Here is a 12,733-nt window from a genome sequence, read left to right as displayed (position 1 = left end):
GTATCCAGTTGGCCACAAAGTACACTACAGTTTAAATCCTCCTGTCATTTCATATATATATATATATGTATATATGTATATATATACATATATATGATACCATTATCATATATTATATCATAGTATATACCATTTTTATTTTTGGAAACTTTGAAAACAGTTCACACAGACTCCGGGTTTGAAACTGTTGTTAGAGATATATTTATTTTTGGATTTGATCTGAGAGTCTTGCAATCTCACTTTCTTTCCCACAGCTGGCACTTTACCACTTGAGCCATCTCTCCCCAGTTTAGTTTATTACTGGTTATTGTGGAGATGGAATCTCATGGAATTTTCTGTCTTGGCGGGTTTCAAACTGTGATCTTTCAAATTTCAGGCTCCCAAGTTGCTATAATGTTTAAGTTAAGGATATTTTCTCCCCACCCCCAAGATGGAGACTTGAACTTGATATTTGATGCTTGCTTCCACTCATTGGCTGTTGCTCTACTTCTAGAGCCACTCCTCCTACACCTAGGGATATTTTCTGAACTAAATATTTTAACTATGTTATGTTTCACTGGCTATTAGAGAATCATCATATTTAACTATCCCTTGTATTTGCTTCAAGAAAACTAAACTTGTGAATAGTCAGTCCATGTATCTATTTCTGTTCTAGGTGTCCCAAATAGCACCATTGTGCACAAAAATGTATGACCCCTTGGGGCTGGGAAGGTGGCTCAGTGGTAGAGCGCTTGCCTTGCATGCATGAGACCTTGGGTTGGATTCCTCAGCACCACATAAACAGAAAAAACAGCTGGAAGTGGCACTGTGGCTTAAGTGGTAGAGCACTTGCCTTGAGCTAAAGAGCTGAAGGACAATGCCCAGGCCCAGAGTTCAGGCCCCACAACCGGACTCCCCCCCAAAAAAAGTATGACCCCTAAAACTGAGCCTACTTGAAATTTAAGAAAAGTGAATAGATAATAAACACACTATATCTGCAATATCTCTGTAGAATTGACAACCCCAATTGTGCCCTGAGAAGTACCTTTGAAGGGGACAAAGATGGCCATACTATACTTGAATGATGGAATGCTATTTAAATGATCATTATATTGCTGATTAGAGAGGAAGGGTCAAGATCTTTCAATCATCACGAGTTATTCTGTTTGATGATTGGGAGCTATTTTTGACCAGTCAGAGAGAGCATACATTTAGAGAAAATTAGAGGTTTTTTTTTTTCCCAACAATGATGGTTTGCTTAGGAATCCACAATCACACTAAAAGACTGAAAACCTGGAGAGGAAGAAGCTCCTGTGGGAGCCCAGAACCAAGAGGATACGAAAGCATGGCTAGTAATGATATCTATGCTTCTATAAATCAAGGCTGCCCTGTTAAGAAGTTTCTACAATATATTTCTACAACCAGGTCAGCTCCAGATTGGTGCCAGAAGGTTACTGGTTTAGCTGTGTGCTCTCCACTGTTGCAATGAAGAACATTGCTGGACAATGTGACAACAAGTAGATGATGGCTGGCTCTCATTTTAAAGGGCAAAGGGTCACCTGCCCTCACCCCTTTTCCTTCCCCTCTTTCATCTCCTGATTGAAAACTCTAGATACAAATACCCCCCCCCTTTTTTTTAACTCATTTGTTAACCTATTCACAATTCCACATCCAGCTTGCCAATTTACTGGGTTATCTCTTCCCATGTCTCTGAGTTAAATGACCATGAAAGATGGAGCTGAGGATATTGAGGTCTTAGAGACTGGCCAGCCAACCCTTTCCTATCTAGAGTGTGGAAAGAGAATTGACAACACTTAGGGTCATTGTGACAAAGAGGAGAAACAAGAGAAGGGAATACATAGGACAGCAAAAAACATCTTATTTTTTCCCCCTAAGTCTATGTCTAATTTTTAAATCTCAGGCTATTACAAGGAAATTTTACTTCCAAATTTACTCTATCATAAAACCATACTAAAGGTCATTTACTTTTCCTAAAAATATTTAGAAACATATTATTATTGTAAGCTTTATATTTTATATAGACACATACCCTCTGAAAATAGTAATAGATTCTGAAGTATCTTCAAATACTTTTCATTCATCTCATCTTGAATCCTGAAGAAATGTGAGAGCTGGCCCATTCCCTAGACTTGCTAAGCAGGGCACAGGTGAGTGATGTGTCTAGAATGACTCACTGGAAATGTCAACTGTGGCAAGTACAAGTCACAGTCACTCTGAAAGTTTCACGTAGGTGATAATTTTCCGTGCAGAGTGTTCAAAACTGCTTTATAATAGCGACTCCCACAAAACCTCCTTGGTTATATGGGTTTGGTAGCATTTTTATTTTAAACACCCATTTGACAGGTGTATTATGCATCTATTATATTTTTCATGCATGAACATTCCTGACATTCATATTACTTGTACTTTTCTATTAGAAAAAAGTTGTGCCAAAAAGTGTCTTTTTGGCTGAATGAGAATGGAAAGGAGTCCGTTTGTGATGACTTGGAATATAGTTGACCTGAAGTGGAACAATTCACAGTTCATTAAGACAACTGTTCATTCATTCCATTGCTCACAAGCTCATTCATTTATTACTGTTTCAATAGTATCATGTGGTCTTGTTCTAAGTGTCTAAATATAACAAAGAAAAGTGCCTGACAAAAGTACATTATTTAGGGGAATAGCATAGAGACAAGTGTGGCAATCTGTGAGAAGCAGGAAAAGTCTCACATGTCCATATAAGATGATGGGAAGTGAAATGAATCTCAAGATATGGACACAAGAGTCTGTCTTTGTTGTTATTGTTTTAAATGTACTATGTGATTTTCTTTTGTTTCCTTTGTATGTTCTCCTCTCTATGGTATATCCCCTGTTGTCACTGTACTTGATTTTGATACCCTGCATCTTGTATATACATATGTCTAACCTGGGGTGGGGAAGGGAAATAACAAAACACTGAAACAAGGACACAGGGTGACCCGTTGCAACAGTGATACCCATGGGACAATATATTGAAAATGAATTTTACAACTTCTGGGGGGGGATGGGGTCAGGTGGGGAGGAGTGTGGGAGGTGGGGGCAGGAAGGAATAGTGGAGACAACAAGGGAAGGGGTAACAATGATTGACAAGTAATGTTCTCATTGCCTTACTCATGTAACTGTAACCCCTCTCTGTACAGCGTCTTTACAATAAAATAAACCTTAAAAACATAGAAAAAAAGTTTTATGGTTTCATTCATCAGGTTAATATGGGGAGAAGCATTTGAAGCTGAGGAAACGTCTATAAGGCCAAGAAGAATGGAAGGAAGCAGTGAAGAAGGGCTGAAGGCCAGGGTGAATAATAAATGATGTTAGGTCCGACCAAGATGGGAAAAAAAATCAGGCTTCAAGGTTGAACGGATATAGAGAAGACAGAGAGAGGTTTACCTCAGGTGATTCCTTCTACTTGTCTAAAATCTAAGGCCCCAAAGTCATTTCCGTTTGCTTGATGCCACTCCTGCTACAAATGCCTTCTGCTGGTTCTTCTTTTTCTCACTCTTCCAAGGCCCTTCATTTCCTCCTCCTCTGTTTTTCTTCTAGTCCTTCATAGGCTGGCCTCCTCCTCACTCAAATCTCTGCCCCAAGGCACCCCCTTGGAAACTTCTCTCTCTCTCTCTCTCTCCTAACCTGTGTGAAATAGAACAATCTAGTGCATCGTATCCTTACATGATTCTTTCCACTGTTCTTTACTTATGCTTAATCTTGCTTCAGGTTTTTATTGGTTGCTATTCTTTATTTACCGTGTTATTCTTTATTTATCTATTGGGATGAAAGCATTGTGTTTTCATTATTGTGTAATTAAAACAGGCATTGGCATGCAGGTGACAAGGAAGGTTAATACATATTTGCTGAATGCTAGACACAACAAAGGGATATATGCTGTATGTACATGAACATGTATATAGTTGTTATAGCATCACCAGAAACACAAAAGCAGCACAGAGTAGCAAAGTGGTAAGTGGCTAGATGTCATCCTTGACCTCATTTTTATGCTCGTTTCAGAAAGAGGAGAAGTTTGAGAAGGGCTCTTTACCAGCACAAAGTAATAAAGTCTGGAAAAGAACGTTCTGTGCTGCAGAACTTACGTGATGGGGAAGTGGCACTGCTTCACCCACCATCTTCCCTCACACAGTGACAGCCCTGAAATAGGAAGAGATCTGATAAGCAAGAAGTTTGCCAACTAATTTCTCTGAAAAATCGGGTTGAATTTGGTCTGAAGCTAACAAAAAAGCTGCTATCAGAATGATCTTGCTCTGGCTAGCCTAGAACAGCCCACATTTCCTTATCACCAGTCGATCTTATCTGCTATGGCCACAGCAAAATCCTTTGCTCCAATCACATGTCAGACTTACCTCTGAGTACAGACAGTTAGCCTTAATCAAAATGTCCATCAAGGAGGAAGAAATGGATATTTATAGCCTAGGGAGGAAGGAAAAGAGGATTTTTCATCTCCTAGATTTTTCAGCATAAGTCGTGCAAACTCTTCTATTTAAAAATCGGTTTCTTTTAGGATGCCACAATCTTCTGTAAGTAACTAGGAATATGAAATTAGTAAATGGTATTAAGTTATCTCAGTTAATAGTGATTGCCTCTCATAGGTGATTGATATTGCTTCATACAGTTCTGAACTTTGAAAATCAATAGTATATATATGTACATGCATATGTATACATATATATATGTGTGTGTATATATATATATATATTTCTAACCAGGAAATAAAGTCTACTCAACAGATAAATGTTAGAATGTAGCCATTGCAGGTCTAAGCTCAGTTGATGAAAATAATTCTTCCTTTGAGCTGAATGTGAGTAGGACTTATTTGGACAACATCTGCTCCTTCACTGTTCTTGGGCACATGGTCACCTTGTTCAAAGATACTCTTCAGGTGTCCTCTGGAAACCATTTCTTTTTTTTTTTTACAGTGAAAATGGGGGTTATACTATGGGGGAAGAACATACAAAAAAAACAAAAAAAATCACATAGTGCATTATAAATATGTTAAAAACAATAGCAAGCAAGAAAAAAAACACTTGTGTCCCTGTCTTAGGGTTCATTATGCTTAACATCATCTTATATGGTCATATGAACATAGCTTTTGACCTTTTCTGCTTGTCCTAGACATATACTAGTTATTGCAAATAAGGGAAACCATGGGACCTATGTTTCTTTGGGCCTGGCTTACTTCACTTAATACAATTTTTTCCAAGTCTGGAAACCATTTCTGAGAAGAGCCAATTATCATACTGCATTGGACAACTCAATAAAATGTAGGCTATTGAGGTGTTGAGACATACCTCTAGTGTTTTTACTTTTAGTTGTTTGTCAGTTCTTGCATTTTGCCGTAAGCTGGTCTTAAATCACAATTCTTCTATCTCTACCTTCCAAGAAGCTGGTATTGTAGATAGGAGCCACCACACCTGGCCTCTATGACATTTATGTCCTACCCCTAGGGAAAGCTAAAGGGATGTCCCTGGTCCTTCCTTATAACTGTGGATTAACTAGTCATGTAACATGGGTTCTCTCCAATCTCTCCAGTTGCAATTTTGATAATGGAACTAACAAACATCTCTGCTTCTTTTTTCCTAACCTGCTACTTCCCTGCTGGATTGTATATCATCTCCTTTCAACAGACCTTTTGATAAAGATGATGCTACTGATTTTCTCAAGCTTTATTGGGGAATTACTACAAACATAAGATATGACATATAAACATATACACATGTACACAAGTAGCACACATGTGTACATATATAATTAATACACATTCATACGTGTAGTACATATGCATATAATACAATACACACATGCAATATATGTATAAGTATGTAATACATTACATATAATATATGCACACATATGAATACAAATATGGAGTCTATTTTAATAAAATGCATATATGCATGTATACACATGTATAATACATGCACATATATATTTATGCATATATAAACATAAACATACCTATATATTATATCTATATATGTGTATATATACTGTTATGTACCTGCATGGAAGCAATTGCCACATCAAACTTATCCCTTTATGAAATTACTATTTTGAATGTATGCATGATAAGAACCTTTAAGATGAGAACATTTAACTTTCAGCATAGTTCAGGTAGGTAATACATTAGTATTAAGTATAGTACCAGGATGTGCATTTGATCTCCAGAACTTATTCACGTTCTAGCTGGAAATTCATGCCTTTGACCAATGACTCTCCTTTTCTTCCATTTCAGTTCCTGCAAACCTCTGTTCTGTTGTTTCTTTGAGTTACATTTCTTTTGAGTCCAGGGATGAGTGAAATTCTGAAGTATTTGTGTGTCTGCATCCAGATTAATTCTGTAAATGATTTTCCATGTCCCAGGAGGTGACAATAGCTTCCAACTAGAGTAGCCTTACTTCTTCACTCTTTTACTGCTGTTTTCTAGCTCTGTAGCCTTTCAAGTTATCTTTCTGTTCTCCTTACCTGTGAAATGAGGAGGGGGGCTCTTAATCATAATAAAAGTACCAGCTAGCCTCATGTTTGTATCTGAGTCATGCGAAGAGTTTTGCAAATGTTGCTGATTTTTTTTTTTACCAGTGCTGTTACCATGGGAAGTAAATTACCAGCCATTGCTAAGTAAGTTGACACTTAAAATTGCTCACCCCTCACTTGCTGTCTTGTCATTCTAGGGAGAACAAACTTGTTCCAACCAGTTTTTTAGAGATGAAAGCCAGGGCTGCCTGGACCACATCTCACTCCATAAGGCCTGTCTATCAGAGTGAGTCCTTTTAATGCCACTAGTCTACATGTTTAAGCAGGGCCACATCAAACATCCCTTCCAATTCTGTCATAAATCCTTCCAGTCTCTTTTCATGTGATGCTGTCACTGACAAATTACCGTTCACTTTTATGCAGACAATACTTTATTTCACTCTTCTCCCATGTATATACCAAAGGGGTTGTTAACCTTTTAACTGGCTCTGAAGCTGAACATTATAGTTTCTACCTATTTCCTGGAAGAAGAATTTGAACAAAGCTATTGATGGAATGTGCACTGATTCTTTCTATTACTTTGGTTAAATGATGCTTTTTGGTGCTCCAGCAGTAGAACCAGTGCTAAGCTGACTCCATAAACACTGATTCTGCAAACACAAGTTTATAGTGGGAAGAAACTACTGTCCAACATAAATGGTAAATGCTGCTTTTGGATCTTCTGAACTTGTTCCTTGCAAATATTGAGTATAAAATTCTTATTAAGAGGACATCTTGAATTTACTACCTTACCTTACCTTGTGTTCTCTCTCTCTCTCTATATATACATACACACACAGATATATATATATATATATATACATATATATGTATATTGAGAGAGAGAGAGAGAGAGAGAGAGAGAAAACTGAAAACAGGGTGAGGAAGAGAGCAAGCACACCAACCTGGCACTCTTTCTAATTAATGCTATCCTCTCCCAGTGTCTCCTAGAGCATCAAGGCTGCTGGGCCTGCTGGCCCTATCTTCCATCTTCTGTGACACCCATAGAGAATGATTTGATGATCCACAGGGGAGGTGGGCCTCCTCTTCTGTTAAAGCAATCAGTGTCACGAGTGAGTAATGAGTGGAGACAGCACTGGTGACATTGGTGCCTAATGAGCTCCATCGTCTCTGCTCTGTATCCTTAATTTCCACAGCTTGCTAAATAAAAGTTTATTTATGCTCTTTAGTGGAAGATAATTTCCACAGATGAGCTTTAATAAAGTGAAAAGATGTGTAGGGGAGAAGCGCAACAGGAAACTAATGAAGGTAGAAATGAAAAATGGAAAAAAATAATAAATTTTTATTATGGATTCCTACCAAGCCACCCCTGTGAGGAAAATTCACCCTCACTAAGAGAAAGTATTAGTTAACATTGATGTATTCTCTCTTAAGCCTGGGCAATGGTTACCCCAGTGACAGGACACTTTAAAAAAATACCTCAATTATAACCACTGGTCTTTATATACTTTAGTGCAAATTTATCTTTCCACTTCACAGAGGAAAACATTCAAGTTACTTAAGAACCGTGGGTTGGGGAGATATTTCTTGGCTTTCCAGCCTCTTAATTAGTGGTGTAGCCTTCAAGGGTTACTCTTCCCACATTCTCATATCCTACACATTGCAGGGCGGCTTTCCTTTGAAGTACACAGAGGAGCTTTGTGATTCTTTTAGGCAGATACAGAACCCAGGTCTTTGCACCACATTTCCAATGGGGCGCACCAAAGTTTTTGTTCCTGGATTGTAAATAGGGCCTAAACAAGACCTGAGAAGACTATTATGGGCTGGCTATTGGAGGAAGACTAATACCTGTGATTTTTTGGCTTGGGTTTGAATTGTTCTGAGGCTGTGATTCCTTTGTTGTGGTCAGGGGAAGTATCATAAATAATAATAAAGGGAACTGAGAAGAGCAATTGTTGAAGTATGAGAAACCCAGGGTAAAGGCAGTGTAGTGATCTGTTTCTAATATCTTTTCTTTGGTCAACTCGCGATTAGGACTGAGATTTGACCAATGGATTTAACCATTGGAGGTTATTGAAAAGTATTTTTTAGTCTGAGCAAGGTGGCTTATACCTGTAGTCCAAAATACTTGGTCAGCAGAGAATAAGAAGATCACTTTTTGAGACAATATAAGGAAAAACATTGTTAAGATCTCCATCTCAGCAAATAAGCCAGGTATGGTGGAAAACAGGCCTGCGATCACAGCTACACAAGAAACATAGTTAGGAGAATAAAAGTTCAGTGAAAGCAGGGGTTATACTGTGGGGGAGGGACATACAGAGCAACAAAGAAATAATCTTATAAATGTGTTAGAAACAATCGCACGAAAGAAAAAAAAACATTTGAATACATATCTTAGGGTTCATTTCCCTAACATCACCTTATCTGACCTTTTCTGCTTGATTCAGACATATACTAGATATTGCAAATAAGGGAAACCATGGGACCTATGTTTCTTTGATGTCGGTATAATTTGTGGAGGGGAAGGGGAAAAACAAATCGTTTAAATAGGGATACAGGTGGACCCATTGCAACAATGAGATGTACAAGTCCTTATGTCGAAAACGAACGTTACAACTTTTGTTGTAAAGGGGGGAGGATTGGGGGGCCAGGGGGAGGATGGGAAGGGGAAACAAAGGAGGAGGCTACAATGCTTGGTAAGAAATGTACTCATTATCTTGCCCATGTAATTGTAACTCTTCTGTATAGTATTTTCACAATAAAAAAAAGTTCAGAACCAGTCAGTCCCATGCAAAAATTTGAGCTCTTATCCAAAAAATAACTATAAAACAAAACAGAGTTGAGAGCAAGGAGCTCAAAACCTCAGTACTACAAGAAAGAAAAGAATACTTTTATGGAATAATGAAGATGAATATATGTATAAAACACAATGGAATCAAATGCATTGAGATCTCTATTATATGAGCAAAAATTCCCCTCATGAGAAAGAGGGCAACAAAACAGTGAATGTATATTCAAGCTGGGTTTTAACATGGATGTAAGAGCAGCATATCTATATGCTGACATGAATGGTGCAGTAGAGAGAACCCTTTATGAGAACAGAGGGTTGCTGGAGAGTTATTCTTATGGAACCAAGAAGGGATGCGAGGAAATGCTTTCAGAAATGAAGTTCCAGAGATTATTTGTTATGGATATGGATAGCTATGAGGTGAGTTATAAAAGTCATTTATAAAAGCAATGATCTATTCTTTTTTTTTTTTTTTGCCTGTCCTGGGGCTTGAGTGCAGGGGTCTAGGTACTGTCCTTGAGCCACAGCCACACTTCCAGCTTTTTTGGGTAGTTAATTAGAGATAAGAGTCTCTGACTTTTCTGCCTTGGCTGATTTTGAACCATGATGCTCCGATCTGAACCTCCAGAGTAGTTAGGATTACAGGAGAAGCCACTGGCATCTGGCTATGAATCATTCTTTTATGATTGCCTCAAACTCTCTGCAGGATAGGTAGCAAAAATCATCATTAAGGGTAAAAAAATGATTGAGATGGTCGAGAGTATAATTGTGCCCTGGAGACAGTAAGAGCAGACTGAAAACCGGGTGTGGTACCTGGGCAGCTATTAGAGTTAACTTGGGATGGTGTGGGTTATATCCCAGCCTAGTTCAGCCACATGGATATGGATGGGACATGTAGAGAGTTGGGTTGAACCTGAGTTGCTAAGTTTTCCTTTGTTCAGTATTTTACATTTGATTTTACACTTAATGGATTATATATTCCTGTTATAAATCAACAGAATATAAAATGTATATATTATTTTGAAATAGTTCACTTCCATTCTTGATTCAAAGCCAGCCTAGGCAGCAAAGTTCTTTGAGACTTTTTTTTAATTGTGAAAATACCATGCAGAGGGGTTACAATTACATGGACAAGACAATGAGTACATTTCTTATCAAGCATTGTTGCCTCCTCCTTTGTTTTCCCTTTCCATCCCTTCCCTCCAAAGTTGTAAAGTTCGGTTTTTGACATAATGATTTGTACATCTCATTGTTGCAATGGGTCCACCTGTATCCCTATTAAAACTATTTGTTTTTTCCCTTCCCCTCCACAGATTATACCAACCTCAAATACAGTGAAAGCAGGAGTTATATCATGGGGGAGGGACATACAAACAACAAAGAACTCATCTTATAAATATGTTAGAAACAATTGCATGAAAGCAAAAACATTTGAATACTTATCTTGGGGTTCATTTCACCTAACATCAACTTGTCTGACCTTTTCTGCTCTTCTCAGACATACACTAGTTATTGCAAATAAGGGAAACCATGGGACCTATGTTTCTTTGGGCCTGGCTTACTTTACTTAATATAATTTCCTTTCCATTTCCTAACAAATTGGGCAATGTCATTCCTTCTGATGGGGGCATAGAATTCCATTGTGTATATATACCACATTTTCTTTATCCATTCTTTACTGCATTGTTGGTGGGAGTATAAACTTGTTCAACCACTTTGGAAAGTAGTATGAGGTTCCTCAAAAGACTCCACATAGAGCTCCCCTATGGCCCAGCAATCCCACTTTTGGGCATTTACCCAAATGATCACAAGACCATACTAAAGCTATCAGTACAATTATGTTTATTGCAGCATTATTTACCATAGTTAAGATATGGAATCAACCCAGATGCCCCTCAGTAGATGAATGGATCTTTGAGACTCTTATCTCCAAGTAACCACAGAAAGCTGAAATTGGAGCTGTGTCTCAAGTGAAATAGTGCTAGCCTTGAGCACAAAAGCTAAGGGCCAGGGCCAGGCTGATTTCATATCTTCCCTATTAAAAAAGTACTCTCACACACACACACTAAAGGTAATGATATTTTATCATGATAACAGTTGCCAACTAAGTAACTGTCAAAACCAGATGTTTTGTTCATTGACTTACATAGATTGCATTTGGAATGTCAGATGTCATTAATTTACTGTGTTTACTAGAAATTCATGATCATTATCCAAGTAATTTGTCTTTATATGAACTAAACAGCTAATTCAAGTAAGAATGTAATAAGAAACATGTTTATAAATGGGCACTACTGGCTCCTGCCTGTAATCCTAGCTATTCAGGAGGGTAAGATCTTAGGACAGCAATTTGAAGTCAAACCTGGGCAGGAAAGTCTGTGAGACTCTTATCTCCAACTAACCACCCAAAAAAGCCAGTACTGGAGCTATACCTCAAGTAGTAGAGTGCTAGTCTTGAGCAAAACAGCTCAGGGGCAGGCCCAGGCTTTGAGTACAAGCCCCAGAACTGGCACACACACAAAAAAAAAGAAGAAGAAAAAGAAAAACCAGAATCATCTTCAATAATTTGAAGTGGATAAAAAAAATTGTGAATCTCCCCACAATGCATGTGATATGTTCTGTTTTGGATGAGGAATGTGGGATCCAAATGTTTTCATGGCAATTTCTGTCATAACACACTGGTAAAAATCTGTGAGAAACCTGCCAGGCAACAGTGACTGTGGACAAAATGCATTTTAGACCTTTGAATCTGCTAAATTCATCATGGAATGGATTTTAAAGGCTGTATTTATTGCCTAACTTCCATAAATTCCAACTTTACTAGGAATCCATGGTGGCTTTTGTGTCTCTGGTTTTTATAATCTATATTAATGACTCATAGAAACTAAGCACACCACTTAATTTGTAGTAGCAAGGCTTTCTAAAGAAAGATCTAGTATGTACGGATGGGGCTCTAATATAAAGTCTTCTAAACGAAATGCCTCTTCTGTCTCAATCAAGGTTCTGTGGGTAAAATAGTTTAGGTCTGTGTTTTCTTTTTAAAAAGCCTTTAATATTTCATATGCTGACATAAAATGTAATTGTACACACTGACTATGCGTTTTATATTCTGGTATGAGATAAAAAAGTTGGATTTTTCTTATACACTTTCCTTGTAGAACAATCTAACAAATAAGTCACAGACTCATGCAGATCTGTAATCCTATGGTTATTTACAGCCAGGGTACGACTTTGTCTTCAAAACATTAAGCACTTCCACAGGACACCTGTTGTTGCAAGATCTTATTTTACATGGAAATCATGGAATCTAGTTCCATATTTTTTTAATTTAATTTAATTTTATTTGTGAACATACAGTACAGAGAGGTTACAATTACATGGGCAGGATAATGCGTACATTTCTTACCAAGCATTGCAGCCTCCTCCTTTGGTTTACCCTTCACA

Source organism: Dipodomys ordii, unplaced genomic scaffold (genome assembly GCF_000151885.1).
Source record: "Dipodomys ordii isolate 6190 unplaced genomic scaffold, Dord_2.0 Scaffold99, whole genome shotgun sequence".
Classification (NCBI taxonomy): domain Eukaryota; kingdom Metazoa; phylum Chordata; class Mammalia; order Rodentia; family Heteromyidae; genus Dipodomys; species Dipodomys ordii.
The sequence above is the reverse complement of the archived record's forward strand: the minus strand, read 5'-3'. Positions refer to the sequence as shown.